The sequence below is a fragment of the Bombina bombina genome, chromosome 5 (genome assembly GCF_027579735.1).
Source record: "Bombina bombina isolate aBomBom1 chromosome 5, aBomBom1.pri, whole genome shotgun sequence".
In the NCBI taxonomy this organism is placed as follows: domain Eukaryota; kingdom Metazoa; phylum Chordata; class Amphibia; order Anura; family Bombinatoridae; genus Bombina; species Bombina bombina.
The window spans coordinates 35,370,280-35,384,271 of NC_069503.1; the positions used below are offsets into that span (position 1 = coordinate 35,370,280).

Here is a 13,992-nt window from a genome sequence, read left to right on the forward strand (position 1 = left end):
ACATACGAATCAGACCCAGAGACCAATTGCAAGATAACATCAAAATCACTTTATTAACTAAAATAACAATCAAAAAAAGGCACCAAATAAAAACTGAAAATTATTATGACATATATACCTTCCTCATTACAGAGGACAATAGACCTGTTGTAAAGAACCTGTAAAAAACAGTTATAAAGTCCTGCAAAGGCAGCTTCCAAAATATGCCAGTGGTGGAAAGGTGAATTAGTAGCAGTTCAAAGCCAAGCAACAGTTGATTTATATGGAAAAGCAAGCTTTGGTTAGTGCACCAACTTTAAAGCAGTCCCCAGTATGAAGGTTTGGAGAACCTTTTAATTCCGACAACAGTCCTGACACAGTTAACTTGTCGTAATCAGCTTTAAACAGTCTTGTTTATTCCCATCTCATCTTCAGCCGTTAGATTGTTTTAAAAATATGTAGATCACTAAACAGTCCTCCCTTCGTGTATATGTATTTTCCAATGCAGGAGTATATTTAATTAGTGCACCTTTTTATATCTTTGTGCTTGTATTGTTTAGATTTCCCAAAGGTTCTCTTAGGCAGCTTACACAGTACAACAGATGATAAATAAATATACAAACAACTCACTGTGTATTAGCGCACAACGTGAACCTTACATTCGAATTAGAAGAAAATTTACCTGTAGTTACACAGGAACACGGCCCCTGGGAGTATGGGTAGGTCGATAATCAAAGGAGAGATGCAGCTGATGCGGTCAGAGCCCGGTCTATAAGCCACTCCAAAAATAATGATATAGATCCAAAAGAAGTAGATCGCATAATAGCGCAAATAACTCCTCAAATAGTAAAAACACCTATTTATTGAGTTAGATTAAAACCATAATAGCAATAGACGAGCTATGTCGACACTCTTGTTAAAACACAATGAAAGCGGTCAAGACCTCATGCAGACATGTTTCGTGCGTTTGCGCACTTGATCACTGCTTGAGTGCAGTCAAGACCGTCCTCTGCTTTATAGCACATTTCTTAAAGGCAAAGTGTCACATTATAACATTGTGTTACTACTATGTTACAAATAAATAGGAACAATGTAATTATTTGTTAAATATTCTTTCTTTCATGTAATTAGCAAGAGTCCATGAGCTAGTGACGTATGGGATATACATTCCTACCAGGAGGGGCAAAGTTTCCCAAACCTCAAAATGCCTATAAATACACCCCTCACCACACCCACAAATCAGTTTTTACAAACTTTGCCTCCTATGGAGGTGGTGAAGTAAGTTTGTGCTAGATTTCACGTTGATATGCGCTCCGCAGCAGGTTGGAGCCCGGTTTTCCTCTCAGCGTGCAGTGAATGTCAGAGGGATGTGAAGAGAGTATTGCCTATTTGAATTCAATGATCTCCTTCTACGGAGTCTATTTCATAGGTTCTCTGTTATCGGTCGTAGAGATTCATCTCTTACCTCCCTTTTCAGATCGACGATATACTCTTATATATACCATTACCTCTACTGATTCTCGTTTCAGTACTGGTTTGGCTTTCTACTACATGTAGATGAGTGTCCTGGGGTAAGTAAGTCTTATTTTCTGTGACACTCTAAGCTATGGTTGGGCACTTTTATATAAAGTTCTAAATATATGTATTCAAACATTTATTTGCCTTGACTCAGGATGTTCAACGTTCCTTATTTCAGACAGTCAGTTTCATATTTGGGATAATGCATATGAATTAATCATTTTTTTCTTATCTTAAAAGTTTTACTTTTTTTCCTGTGGGCTGTTAGGCTCGCGGGGGCTGAAAATGCTTCATTTTATTGCGTCATTCTTGGCGCAGACTTTTTTGGCGCAAATTTTTTTTTTCTGTTTCCGGCGTCATACGTGTCGCCGGAAGTTGCGCCATTTTTGACGTTTTTTTGCGCCAAAAGTGTCGGCGTTCCGGATGTGGCGTCTTTTTTGGCGCTAAAAAATATGGGCGTCACTATTGTCTCCACATTATTTAAGTCTCATTATTTATTGCTTCTGGTTGCTAGAAGCTTGTTCACTGGCATTTTTTCCCATTCCTGAAACTGTCATTTAAGGAATTTGATCAATTTTGCTTTATATGTTGTTTTTCTATTACATATTGCAAGATGTCCCAGATTGACACTGAGTCAGAAGATACTTCTGGAAAAACGCTGCCTGGTGCTGGATCTACCAAAGTTAAGTGTATCTGTTGTAAACTTGTGGTATCTGTTCCTCCAGCTGTTGTTTGTAATGAATGTCATGACAAACTTGTTAATGCAGATAATATTTCCTTTAGTAATGTTACATTACCTGTTGCGGTTCCGTCAACATCTAATACTCAGAGTGTTCCTGTTAACATAAGAGATTTTGTTTCTAAATCCATTAAGAAGGCTATGTCTGTTATTCCCCCTTCTAGTAAACGTAAAAGGTCTTTTAAAACTTCTCATTTTTCAGATGAATTTTTAAATGAACATCATCATTCTGATTCTGATGGTGGTTCCTCTGGTTCAGAGGATTCTGTCTCAGAGGTTGATGCTGATAAATCTTCATATTTGTTCAAAATGGAATTTATTCGTTCTTTACTTAAAGAGGTCTTAATTGCATTAGAAATAGAGGATTCTGGTCCTCTTGATACTAAATCTAAACGTTTAAATAAGGTTTTTAAATCTCCTGTAGTTATTCCAGAAGTTTTTCCTGTCCCTGATGCTATTTCTGAAGTAATCTCCAGGGAATGGAATAATTTGGGTAATTCATTTACTCCTTCTAAACGTTTTAAGCAATTATATCCTGTGCCATCTGACAGATTAGAATTTTGGGACAAAATCCCTAAGGTTGATGGGGCTGTCTCTACTCTTGCTAAACGTACTACTATTCCTACGGCAGATAGTACTTCCTTTAAGGATCCTTTAGATAGGAAGATTGAATCCTTTCTAAGAAAAGCTTTCTTATGTTCAGGTAATCTTCTTAGACCTGCTATATCTTTAGCGGATGTTGCTGCAGCTTCAACTTTTTGGTTAGAAGCTTTAGCGCAACAAGTAACAGATCATAATTCTCATAGCATTATTAATCTTCTTCAACATGCTAATAACTTTATTTGTGATGCCATCTTTGATATCATTAGAGTTGATGGCAGGTATATGTCTCTAGCTATTTTAGCTAGAAGAGCTTTATGGCTTAAAACTTGGAATGCTGATATGTCTTCTAAGTCAACTTTGCTTTCCCTTTCTTTCCAGGGTAATAAATTATTTGGTTCTCAGTTGGATTCTATTATCTCAACTGTTACTGGAGGGAAAGGAACTTTTTTACCACAGGATAAAAGATCTAAAGGTAAATTTAGGTCTAATTATCGTTTTCGTTCCTTTCGTCACAATAAGGAACAAAAGCCTGATCCTTCACCCACAGGAGCGGTATCAGTTTGGAAACCATCTCCAGTCTGGAATAAATCCAAGCCTTTTAGAAAACCAAAGCCAGCTCCCAAGTCCACATGAAGGTGCGGCCCTCATTCCAGCCCAGCTGGTAGGGGGCCAGATTACGATTTTTCAAAGAAAATTTGGACTCAATTCAATTCACAATCTTTGGATTCAAAACATTGTTTCAGAAAGGTACAGAATTGGCTTCAAAATAAGGCCTCCTGCAAAGAGATTTTTTCTTTCCCGTGTCCCAGTAAATCCAGCGAAGGCTCAAGCATTTCTGAAATGTGTTTCAGATCTAGAGGTTGGCTGGAGTAATTATGCCAGTTCCAGTTCTGGAACAGGGGCTGGGGTTTTATTCAAATCTCTTCATTGTACCAAAGAAGGAGAATTCCTTCAGACCAGTTCTGGATCTAAAAATATTGAATCGGTTATGTAAGGATACCAACATTCAAAATGGGTAACTATAAGGACTATCCTGCCTTTTGTTCAGCAAGGGCATTATATGTCCACAATAGATTTACAGGATGCATATCTGCATATTCCGATTCATCCAGATCACTATCAGTTTCTGAGATTCTCTTTCCTAGACAAGCATTACCAGTTTGTGGCTCTGCCGTTTGGCCTAGCAACAGCTCCAAGAATTTTTACAAAGGTTCTCGGTGCCCTTCTGTCTGTAATCAGAGAACAGGGTATTGTGGTATTTCCTTATTTGGACGATATCTTGGTACTTGCTCAGTCTTCAACATTTAGCAGAATCTCATACGAATCGACTGTGTTGTTTCTCTTCAAGATCATGGTTGGAGGATCAATTTACCGAAAAGTTCATTGATTCCTCAAACAAGGGTAACCTTTTTAGGTTTCCAGATAGATTCAGTGTCCATGACTCTGTCTCTGACAGACAAGAGACGGTCTAAAATTGATCTCAGCTTGTCGAATCGTTCAATCACAATCATTCCCTTCGGTAGCCTTATGCATGGAAATTCTAGGTCTTATGACTGCTGCATCGGACGCGATCCCCTTTGCTCATTTTCACATGCGACCTCTTCAGCTCTGTATGCTGAACCAGTGGTGCAGGGATTACACAAAGATATCTCAATTAATATCTTTAAAACCGATTGTACGACACTCTCTGACGTGGTGGACAGATCACCGTCGTTTAGTTCAGGGGCTTCTTTTGTTCTTCCGACCTGGACTGTTAATTTCAACAGATGCAAGTCTGACAGGTTGGGGAGCTGTGTGGGGTTCTCTGACAGCACAAGGGGTTTGGGAATCTCAGGAGGTGAGATTACCAATCAATATTTTGGAACTACCGTGCAATTTTCAGAGCTCTTCAGTCATGGCCTCTTCTAAAGAGAGAATCGTTCATTTGTTTTCAGACAGACAATGTCACAACTGCGGCATACACTCAATCATCAAGGAGGGACTCACAGTCCTCTGGCTATGAAGGAAGTATCTCGAATACTGGTATGGGCGGAATCCAGCTCCTGTCTAGTTTCTGCGGTTCATATCCCAGGTATAGACAATTGGGAAGCGGATTATCTCAGTCGCCAAATGTTACATCCGGGCGAATGGTCCTCTTGACCCAGAGGTTTTTCTTCAGATTGTTCAAATGTGGGGACTTCCAGAAATAGATCTGATGGCTTCCCATCTAAACAAGAAAACTTCCCAGGTATCTGTCCAGATCCAGGGATCCTCAAGCGGAAGCAGTGGATGCATTGTCACTTCCTTGGAAGTATCATCCTGCCTATATCTTTCCGCCTCTAGTTCTTCTTCCAAGAGTAATCTCCAAGATTCTGAAGGAATGCTCGTTTGTTCTGCTGGTGGCTCCAGCATGGCCTCACAGGTTTTGGTATGCGGATCTTGTCCCGGATGGCCTCTTGCCAACCGTGGACTCTTCCGTTAAGACCAGACCTTCTGTCGCAAGGTCCTTTTTTCCATCAGGATCTCAAATCCTTAAATTTAAAGGTATGGAGATTGAACGCTTGATTCTTAGTCAAAGAGGTTTCTCTGACTCTGTGATTAATACTATGTTACAGGCTCGTAAATTCTGTATCTAGGAAGATATATTATAGAGTCTGGGAAGACTTACATTTCTTGGTGTCTTTTCTCATCACTTTTCCTGCATTCTTTAGAATTCCGAGAATTTTACAGTTTCTTCAGGATGGGTTTGGATAAATGGTTTGTCTGCAAGTTACTTGAAAGGACAAATCTCTGCTCTTTCTGTTCTTTTTCATAGAAAGATTGCTAATCTTCCTGATATTCATTGTTTTGTACAAGCTTTGGTTCGTATAAAACCTGTCATTAAGTCAATTTCTCCTCCTTGGAGTTTGAATTTGGTTCTGGGGCTCTTCAAGCTCCTCCGTTTGAACCTATGCATTCATTAGACATTGAATTACTTTCTTGGAAAGTTTTGTTTCTTTTGGCCATCTCTTCTGCTAGAAGAGTTTCGGAATTATCTGCTCTTTCTTGTGAGTCTCCTTTTCTGATTTTTCATCAGGATAAGGCGGTGTTGCGAACTTCTTTTAAATTTTTACCTAAGGTTGTGAATTCTAACAACATTAGTAGAGAAATTGTGGTTCCTTCATTATGTCCTTATCCTAAGAATTCTAAGGAGAGATCATTGCATTCTTTGGATGTAGTTAGAGCTTTGAAATATTATGTTGAAGCTACTAAGAATTTCCGAAAGACTTCTAGTCTATTTGTTATCTTTTTCCGGTTCTAGGAAAGGTCAGAAGGCCTCTGCCATTTCTTTGGCATCTTGGTTGAAATCTTTAATTCATCATGCTTATGTCGAGTCGGGTAAAACTCCGCCTCAAAGGATTACAGCTCATTCTACCTAGGTCAGTTTCTACTTCCTGGGCGTTTGTAGGAATGAAGCTTCGGGTTTGATCAGATTTGCAAAGCAGGACAACTTGGTCTTCTTTGCAAACTTTTTACTAAATTCTACCATTTTGACGTGTTTTCTTCTTCTGAAGCAGTTTTTGGTAGAAAAGTACTTCAGGCAGCTGTTTTCAGTTTGATTCTTCTGCTTATAATTTCAGTTTTTTTCATTATAAGATTTAAACTTTATTTTGGGTGTGGGATTATTTTCAGCGGAATTGGCTGTCTTTATTTTATCCCTCCCTCTCTAGTGACTCTTGCGTGGAAGATCCACATCTTGGGTAGTCATTATCCCATAACGTCACTAGCTCATGGACTCTTGCCAATTACATGAAAGAAAACATAATTTATGTAAGAACTTACCTGATAAATTCATTTTCTTTCATATTAGCAAGAGTCCATGAGGCCCACCCTTTTTTTGTGGTGGTTTTGAATTTTTTTGTATAAAGCACAATTATTCCAATTCCTTATTTTTTATGCTTTCGCACTTTTTTCTTATCACCCCACTTCTTGGCTATACGTTAAACTGATTTGTGGGTGTGGTGAGGGGTTGTATTTATAGGCATTTTGAGGTTTGGGAAACTTTGCCCCTCCTGGTAGGAATGTTATATCCCATACGTCACTAGCTCATGGACTCTTGCTAATATGAAAGAAATGAATATATCAGGTAAGTTCTTACATAAATTATGTTTTTTGATTAGTTTAGATTCCCTTCATTAGTCAGATATATTTATTTGAACTCAATGTTCCTGTACATTTTCAATATTAATTAATTTTGAATTTATATGACTTTTCATTTTTGATTTCATCTTATATCAGTAAAGAATTTTTTTTAGTATTTGTTATATTTTCAAAAAAATGTGGAAGATAAACTTAGAATTTTAAGTGAAAAAAAACCTTAAAAAAGAAACATAAAAAATATACCAATTTATCTTATAAAGAGAAAATCACACTAAAAACATTAAAAGATAATGAAAACATCATGATTAGGCCATCTGAAAAAGGTGGCAATGTGGGTTATTTTAAATACCACTGATTATCTTAAAGAGGCGAAAAGACAACTCTCAGATAAGGAAGTTTATCTAAAATTAACATCTAACCAACTAAAGAATGTAGGAAAGAGATGATTGGCATAATTCGAAAAGCTAGATTTGATAATATCATTAGCTTATCTACTGAAGAAGCTCTTATACAGTCACTCCAGTATTTCATTATTTTCCTAAATTACACAAAGATTCCATCTGTCCTCCTGGACGTCCAATAATTGCTGGGATTCAATCTCTAGATGAGCCATTATCAGACTTAGTGGATACATTTTTTGCAGCCAATAGTAAAGGGACTCTTAAGTTACACACAGGATAGTACTGCTTTGCTTAGTAAATTGCTTAACATTGAATGGAAAGATAGCTACAGACTTTGTGTAGTGGACGTAGCTTCATTATATACATGTATAAAAACATGAATTGGGTATAACTGCTATGGAATTCTTTCTAAATCAATATAGTAATTATGAATCAGCAACTAAAGCATTTTTACTCAGTGCTACTGAATATCTATTGACTCATAACTTTATTATGTTTGGAGGTGAGTTCCTTTCTCCAGAGGTGTGGGAACAGCTATGGGGGCAAAATTTGCCCCCTCCTATGCCAAGCTGTTCATGGGTTGGTGGGAGCTGTTCCACGTCTTTGGGGAGAGAAACCCCTTCAAGGAAAGAGTTATACATTTTTTTAGATATATAGATGATTTTGCGGTTTATATTTGATGGTGGACTCAATAGATGTGGAAAGTTTTTTCAGTTATCTTAATCAAAATAACTGTGGCCTGAAGTTTGTAGAACACAGCTCAGAAAGTATACATTTTTTGGATCTGACTATATATGTAGATTCAGAAAGTAGATCTTTGAAATCTACCTTATGCAGAAAATCCACAGCTGGAAACACCACACTGCAATACAATTCATTCCATCCCAGACATGTACTAAGGGGAATCCCTAAAGGTGAATTCATCAGAGCAAAAAGAAACTGCTCAATTATTGAAGATTACATGAAACAATGTGAAATAACAGATAGATTAAAGCACAGAGGGTACAATGAAAATGTATTCACTAAGGCAAGAGAAAGTATACAACATACGACGAGAGGAATTGTTGACATATAAAAATAAAAACTCTAATCTAAAGTATAAAAATAAACCTAGGGTTTATCACTACTTACAGTACAGATTTTAGAGACATATGTAAGATCATAAAGGATACAATTCCTATATTACACTCTGACCCTATTTTAAAAACAACTAACCAGTGAAGGAGTAGACATAGTATCTAAAAGAGGTAAAACATTGGCTAATTACCTTTCTCCCTCAGATCTTCCTATCAAATCCAACAAATGCTGGCTAAGGAAAGAAAAGGTTTCTTTAGGTGTAGAAGAAACATTTGCAAAACATGTAACATGTAACCGAAGGAAATAAGTTTATTTCACATGTCATACAGCAAGAATATAATATTAATTATTATATAAATTGGTTAACTACTCACTTAGTGTATTTACTTACGTTGTCAACTTTGCAAAATTCAATATGTTAGGTAAACTAACGCTGTATTAAAGATAGGTTTTTGCAGCATTTGAGGTCCATTGAAGATGAGGATACAGATACCCTCGTATCTAGACATTTTAAAACATACCATAATTCTGATGCATCTATGCTTAAAATTCAGGGAATTTACCATGTTCCAATATGGAAACGTGGGTGGTGACAGGGAGGATAAATTAAATAAAAGACGAAGTTTTTTGGATCTTTTCGTTAAAAAACAACTAATCCTCTAGGCATAAACATGAGAAGAGATTTAGACTTATTTGTCAATTAAAAAGGGATAGTAAATTTTTTCTGGTAATGTTCCATTCAGAATATAACAAATACTAAAAAAAATTCTTTACTGATATAAGATGAAATCAAACAGAAAGATGAAAAACAAAATGAAAAGTCATAAAAATTCAAAATTAATTAATATTGAAAATGTACAGGAACATTGAGTTCAAATAAATATATCTGACTAATGAAGGAATCTAAACTAATCAAAAAGAATATTTAACAAATAATTACATTGTTCCTATTTATTTGTAACATAGTAGTAACACAATGTTATAATGTAAGACACTTTGCCTTTAAGAAATGTGCTATAAAGTAGAGGACGGTCTTGACTGCACTCAAGCAGTGATCAAGTGCGCAAATGCACGAAACATGTCTGCGTGAGGTCTTGATCGCTTTCATTGTGTTTTAACAAGTGTGCCGACATAGCTTGTCTATTGCTATTATGCTTTTAATCTAACTCAATAATGTGTGTTTTTACTATTTGAGGAGTTATTTGCGCTATTATGCGATCTACTTCTTTTGGATCTATATCATTATTTTTGGCGTGGCTCACAGACCGGGCTACCCATATTCCCAGGTGCCGTGTTCCTGTGTAACTACAGGTAAATTTTCTTCTAATTCAAATGTAAGGTTCACGTTGTGCGCTAATACACAGTGAGTTGTTTGTATATTATATATATATATATATATATATATATATATATATATTTATCCGTTTATCTGTTTATGTATACTGTATACCTTTCTGTCAGTCTGTCTACCAAACTGTATATATCTGACTATATCTAGCTATCGTTGTGTGTGTATTAAATTAAACATTATAACACTAAATCCTTTACTGGCAGACCAAAAAATGGTAAAATATATTTTAAGGCCACACCCTCAACCACGGCCATTTGCAAAGTGTCAGGGAATTGGCTGGGCAAAAGGTGGCAACCCCTACTTTCTAAACATGTGAAAAGGTTTCTTCCCTTGTGAATCCTTTCATGACTTTTCAGATTATCTATTCGTGTAAAACTTTTTCCACACTCTGTACATGTGAAAGGCTTTTCTCCTGTGTGAATCCTTTCATGCCTTTTCAGATCACTCTTTAGTGTAAAACATTTTCCACACTCTGTACATGTGAACGGCTTTTCTCTTGTGTGAATCCTTTCATGCTTTTTCAGATCACCCTTTAGTGTAAAACTTTTTCCACACTCTGTACATGTGAACGGCTTTTCTCCTGTGTGAATCCTTTCATGCTTTTTCAGATCACCCTTTAGTGTAAAACTTTTTCCACACTCTGTACATGTGAACAGCTTTTCTCCTCTGTGACTCATTTCATGACTTTTCAGACTATTTATGTATGTAAAAACTTTTTCCACACTCTGTACATGTGAAAGGCTTTTCTCCTGTGTGACTCATTTCATGAATTTTCAGACTATTTATTTGTGTAAAACTTTTTCCACACTCTGTACATGTGAAAGGCTTTTCTCCTGTGTGACTCATTTCATGACTTTTCAGACTATTTATTTGTGTAAAACTTTTTCCACACTCTGTACATGTGAAAGGCTTTTCTCCTGTGTGAATCCATTTATGAGTTTTCAGATGATGCATTTGTATAAAACTTTTTCCACACTCTGTACATGTGAAAGGCTTTTCTCCAGTGTGAATCCTTTCATGAGTTTTCAGACTTCTCTTCTCTGTAAAACTTTTTCCACACTCTGTACATGTAAAAGGCTTTTCTCCTGTGTGACTCCTTTCATGATTTTTCAGGACTACTCTTCTCTGTAAAACTTTTTCCACACTCTGTACATGTGAAAGGCTTTTCTCCTGAGTGAATCTTTTTATGAGTTTTCAGATTACTCTTTTGTGTAAAACATTTGCCGCACTCAGTACAAGTGTGTGGTTTCCCACCTGTGTGTATTTTGTGGTGTTCTAGTAGATGAGACTTACATCTAAAGCTTTTCTCACATTCTGTACATTTGAACGGTTTCTCCTTTGTATGAATCATTTGGTTAGACTGTAGACTTTTCCCTTTTTTAATATATTTTGAAAACTCAGTAAATGTGTGTGGTTTAACCTCTGGGATAATCATTTTACTAGATAAGTCATAAATATTGTCCTCTTGTTTGATGACTAAATTACTCTCTGTACATAATGATTGCTTCCTGTTCCTGCCAATTCATCATCATCTTTAAATATCTGCTGTGATATCCCCAATGTTTGTGATAGTCATTAGTGTCTAAGATTTTTGGAGTTTGCGGTATCATTCTGATGCTTCCTGTAGTGAAGGATGAATATGAACTATTCACGTGTTTGTCTACATAAAAAAAAAATTAATTAAGAAAAATAAAACTTTATTCTTTATAATATAATCCATCTCAATAAAAAAAAATTATACTAAAAATGTCTTTCAGTTTTATATTTTTAAATTTACCTGTAAATCACAAATTAAAAAGGATGGCCTAGAATATAAACATTACTACATCATAGTAAACTTTAATTACTGATGAAAACAAGCTATAGGGCCGTATTAAACAAAGTGCATGTGGATAATGTTCTCAGCCAGGGAACAAGTACATCTGTATTCTGGGCAGGAAAGGTGGCATCCACCATCTTCATTTAACATTGCACAAGCAACTGCAAATACAGCCCTGCCCGGCTCATGCTTAACCAGTTGGGGTGAGAACATGATGTCTTAATCATCACAGACACAGGACTAATTATCAGTGTGAGATGTTTTGAGAGGGTGTGGTTGTTTTATTATATAAACAGCCAAAAAACTGCTTTAGTTTAATAATACTCACTGTAAAATTAAACACAAATCAGGGGTGGGGAACACTTTGGAAAAAGGTAGGCATAAGTGTAGTTATGGGTGTTTCATGAGCGAGGTCAGGGCAGGGGAAGATGGAGTTGCAGGTGTTCTGAGTAATGAACCAGGTCTGGGGGTGATGTTAGGCAGTTGTAGGACATGGTCTGTCTAAAAGGACAGGGGGGGGGGTAGTATTTTTTACCCTCCTCAGCCCAATGGGGGGTTGCTCCTTCTTTATAACGGTCACTGACACAAATGTTCTTAAAGATGCAGATATAAATATAATAGTTTATATTTGTTTAATGAGTGATTTATTCTATTTTCCCAGAAATTAAAGTCAGCATAATATCTATTTTACTCACCTAACACATATGAGTTCATGCTGATAACAGGCTCCAATGTCTGTGCTCAGGAAGAAGGTTTCCTTATTCACTCCAGTTACATCAATACCTGATATCTCTCAGTGCTCTGGCCGTGTCTGTAAAAAGTATATTAAATGGTTTAGACAGATAATAATAAATAATGGTTCTGATTAACTGTACGTATGGTATAATTAAAGGCACACATAACAATTCATGTGATACAGATCAGCTGATTTGGTTATTACATATGTGCTATTGATTCAGCACAAACATTTAGTACCGTTAGCTCTGTGTGTGTTATAATTGTCCCTTAAATATGAATACAACATAATGGTAGAAAATCTTTCTAAGTGGGGCCATATCATAACTTTACAAATATATTATAATCTTTGTTTTCTATCATTTCTATGAAACAATATTTTCTCCTGAAACAAATGTTAAATATCAGTTGTTTAAATATAGGTTGAATTGGATACTGCAGTATTGGTATTGTACGTCCTACTAATTCTCACTGTCAGACATTTTGTCATGTGCTCCACCCCCAGTCCTTTAACTTCTCTTGGTCAATGCTGAGTTGTCTTAAATCACACTACATAGGGGTGTGGGAGAGAAAACACTTAAATGTTAATTTCAATTGTTTTCCTGGATAAAGTTAGGAAAAACACAATTTATGCTTACCTGATAAATTTATTTCTCTTGTGGTGTATCCAGTCCACGGATCATCCATTACTTGTGGGATATTCTCATTCCCAACAGGAAGTTGCAAGAGGACACCCACAGCAGAGCTGTAATATAGCTCCTCCCCTAACTGTCATAGCCAGTCATTCGACCAAAAACAAGCCGAGAAAGGAGGAACCATAGGGTGCAGTGGTTACTGTAGTTTAAAATTTAAAAATTACCTGCCTTAAAATGACAGGGCGGGCCGTGGACTGGATACACCACAAGAGAAATAAATTTATCAGGTAAGCATAAATTGTGTTTTCTCTTGTAAGGTGTATCCAGTCCACGGATCATCCATTACTTGTGGGATACCAATACCAAAGCTAAAGTACACGGATGATGGGAGGGACAAGGCAGGAACTTAAATGGAAGGAACCACTGCCCGTAAAACCTATCTCCCAAATATAGCCTCCGAAGAAGCAAAAGTATCAAATTTGTAAAATTTTGAAAAAATATGAAGCGAAGACCAAGTCGTCGCCTTGCAAATCTGATCAAAAGAAGCCTCATTTTTAAAGGCCCAAGTGGAAGCCACAGCTCTAGTGGAATGAGCTGTAATCCTTTCAGGAGGCTGCTGTCCAGCAGTTTCATAGGCTAAGCGGATTAAGCTTCTTAGTCAAAAAGAAAAAGAGGTTGCCAAAGCTTTTTGACCTCTCCTCTGTCCAGAGTAGACAACAAACAAAGCAGATGTTTGACGAAAATCTTTAGTAGCTTGTAAGTAAAACTTTAAAGCACGGACCACGTCCAGATTGTGTAACACAAGGATGGAACAACAAAACTCTTGATTGATATTCTTGTTAGATACCACCTTAGGTAAGAACCCAGGTTTGGTACGCAGGACTACCTTATCCGTATGAAAAATCAGATAAGGAGAATCACATTGTAAGGCAGATAGCTCAGAGACTCTACGAGCCGAGGAAATAGCTACCAAAAAAAGAACTTTCCAAGATAAAAGCTTGATATCTATGGAATGA

At 36.6% G+C, this 13,992-nt stretch overlaps 1 long non-coding RNA gene and 1 pseudogene across 1 annotated transcript in view; one reads left to right on the forward strand and one right to left on the reverse strand.

Moving 5' to 3' along the window:
• The window catches only part of LOC128661261 (zinc finger protein 208-like), a 1,066,060-nt pseudogene that overhangs the window by 972,981 nt on the left and 79,087 nt on the right, over positions 1–13,992 (forward strand).
• Positions 1–13,992, reverse strand: part of LOC128659780 (uncharacterized) — a 103,088-nt gene that overhangs the window by 39,805 nt on the left and 49,291 nt on the right. The window contains exon 2 of the long non-coding RNA XR_008402479.1: positions 12,302–12,417. This is a non-coding gene — a long non-coding RNA (uncharacterized LOC128659780). The remainder of the gene's footprint in view (positions 1–12,301; positions 12,418–13,992) is intronic.